Here is a 3,336-nt window from a genome sequence, read left to right as displayed (position 1 = left end):
CCATGCCCTTTAGAGGAGCCATGTATTTCCAGTTGTTCACAGCCCCATCAACCCTTGTTGTCTTATATCTGGTCATTTCTCTCATTTACTCAATCTTCTGGCTCTTCTATGAATTATATTTCAATTCCTATTTACAGACCCAGATCTATGACCCATTCATCCCAATATTCACTGTATGAGAAAGCTCATTTTTCTTAATATCAACTTCAAATGTTAGTTTTACAGAATGTCAAACCAAACCTTTTAATTTATCTTACAGATGCATAAGTAATGTAAGATGCAAGAACATAAAATGCTTTACCTAAGGTCACGCTATCAGCTAGTGACAGAGATGGGATTAGATTCCAGTCATGTCTTCCAGTGCTTTTCCTCTGCATTCTGGTAAATTTACATGTATTCCAAATGCTTTTGACAACTGTTTAACAACTTAAACAACTGTTTAAGTATTATCTATACTAATTCTTTGAGCTATGAGTTCCATGTGTGTTAACCTTCATGTAACAATGCCTTCTTTTGTGTTTGTTTGTTTTTTACAGTCGGAATTAAATTTTATTTCACATTGACAGAAACCATGAAAAACATTTACATTTTCCCATGTTACAACACATTTCAATGGAATATTTCTTGTCGTAAATAGTATCTTGCTGATTTGTAGAACTGAAATAACTGTTTATGTTCTTCAAGGTAAAGAAAAATGACATAGTAAATGATTGTTTAACATTTTAAAATACAGACATAAACATATGACTTCATTATTAACATCCTATGTAGTCCATTAATAAATTATTTCTATTATCAATTAGCACCCATTTATAAAGTTGCATTCTTAATATTGTTTTGGTCAGCTGGAATATAGCAGAAAAATTAACACAGTTCAGAAATATCAAGCATACATTTTTGCTACATATTAATCTGTATGGTAACTACACTTTATGTATAGGGTTCTGACTAGCCTTTATTACCCATAAGTTTATTTTCAAATAATTTTTACCAGTAATCTGGAAATTTTGACAATTTAAAATGATTGCTATTTTTATGTTTGCATAAAAAACTAATACAAAAAATAATTTGACTAAAGTGAAAATTTCAAGTAAGTCCACTGGCAGGTGAAAATAAAACAAAAAATTACAATAGATTCCTCATCTTCTACAGTAGTTGGTTTCAAACATGTGTACAAAGTAAACTCTATGCTATGAGGAGATGAAATAATCTTAGAAGTTAGTTTTTAAGATCAGTCTTAAAGATATTTCAGAACATACTAGAATATGATCTAATTATTCTTTCAGTTGTTTACAGAAAAATAAAACCACAGAATTATTCCTGTTAACTGGATTGAAGATCCTAATAGCTAGGTGTAAATTTGGATAAGGTACAGTAATCTGAAATAAGTAGTGCATGAAGTTGTAATGTCTGGTTTCTCTATAAAGCATAAATAGATTTTAAATACCTTATATCTGTGACCCAGAATGTCAAATTATAGCATGTATTGACAATGGCTGTCTATGGCAGACAGGCAATACTTGGTCTGCTATGAAGGACAATAAAGAAAAAACAAACTTTTTTTTTTCTTGAGAGAAAAGAGTATTAAATAGAAATAATATCAGGGAAAATAAAAGCCTGGTCCCAAAATAAAAGGGCCATTAATTGAAGAGAACAATTTTACTCTTTCTTGACAACAAACAGCATTATCCCTATTATTAGGAATAATGTAATATCACCTCATTCTTATTACGTATTACAATCATTATGTATATATGAACACATATATAAAAATACAGACACTGCATGGTGACTAAGCAATTTTGGAATAAATCCATAGACTAAGTCACAGCATGTATAAATTGTTTATATCTTAACTGCTCATTTATACCTGAATAAATTTTCATTCAGCATACTGACAATTTTCAAATGATGTCATAAAAAATCTGGTGGCAGTACTGTATTATTTTGCTGAATTACATTTGAGAAAAAAGAAGCTACCTGCTTCATCTATTTTAATATAGTAGATCCTGGATCTTCTTATAAGAATACATGTATAGAAACTTAAAAGATCATAAATTCCTCATGAGGAGACATTATTTGATCTGTGTCATTGGCATGTATTTGCGAAACATTTTAACATTGCAAAACATTAGAAATTTTAAGACTGGGCATGGGAAAAGGTTTATTCTCTACTACAAAGATGCTGGTGTACTTCTACACAAGGCCTCTTAGTGACATCAATCAATTGGAGGTGGGAGTTTATCAATGAATTGCTTGACATCCATCATTTCCTGTTGACACGAACTATGCATCATACCTTCATAGGTTTTAAAGGTCACATTGGCTGGATTCACCAACGTTTTTAGTTTTTCAACCGTAAGAGAACCAAACATCAGGGGAACTAAAGGGTCAAATCCCCGTGACACTGGAGAATAGAAATATCTCTATTAACACCACCGATACGACCCTGTGGAAAGGAAGCCCGAAGTGGAAGCCAGCAACTGAGTGCAGTGACACCTGCCAGTTTCTGCTGCATGGTAAGGGCAGTATATAAACACAAAGCTCCTCCCTGAGAAAACCCTCCCAAAATAATTCTGTCAGAAGGAATGCCATTCTTCACTTCTTGATCAATCAAAGCTTTTATATTTTCTGCTGCCTGTTTAATCCCAGATTCATCCTCCTGTAAATCTGGTGAAAGCCCAATAATATCAAACCATGAAGGCATAGCCATGTTCATATTTAATGTAACAGGCCTAACAGGCCCAGTATCTCCCAATCCATGCAGGAAAATCACCGCAGCGGTGACCTTCCGGGCGGCGGGCGCGATGGCTGGCAGCGGGGTTGATGTGTTATTGCCACACATACACTGGCTCAGCTCACAGCGCAAGCGAAAGGAAGAGCTGGCGCCCCGCCACGACCCCACCGGGCGCACGCTCCAACAATGCTTTCTTATCAGTTGTCTTAAATTTGACTCTTTCTCATGCATGGTATAAAAATATTTGGATTTAAAAACAAATCCATATTCATCCCTCTCTACGGCTTCTGATTTTATAGGATTTAATCACTTCTCCCTCTGCCTTTGTCTTTTGGGAAAAAGAATCCTAACTTTTCTATAGGGCTTGCCTTATAAGTATTGAGAGGCCAGTTAACTATAGGGTTTTCTGTTTTATTCTTTAGGGAGACTCAAGGGACCTAAGTTCATAAGATTGTTCTCCATATCCTTGGTGCCTCACCTGTAAAGACCACCCCACTTAAAAGGAAGCCCCTTAAGAAGGGCAAGAGGCTCAGTCCAAGAGCTATTGACTATGCCATATCACCCTCCACTGGGCTCCATCTTCACGCCCTGACATTTCT

At 35.0% G+C, this 3,336-nt stretch overlaps 1 pseudogene; it reads right to left on the bottom strand.

The window, feature by feature from the left end:
* Positions 1-2,219: 2,219 nt before the first annotated feature.
* LOC111521932 lies at positions 2,220-2,845 on the bottom strand (annotated as a pseudogene).
* Positions 2,846-3,336: the final 491 nt, after the last annotated feature.

Source organism: Piliocolobus tephrosceles, chromosome 9, assembly GCF_002776525.5.
Source record: "Piliocolobus tephrosceles isolate RC106 chromosome 9, ASM277652v3, whole genome shotgun sequence".
Classification (NCBI taxonomy): domain Eukaryota; kingdom Metazoa; phylum Chordata; class Mammalia; order Primates; family Cercopithecidae; genus Piliocolobus; species Piliocolobus tephrosceles.
The sequence above is the reverse complement of the archived record's forward strand: the minus strand, read 5'-3'. Positions and strand labels throughout refer to the sequence as shown.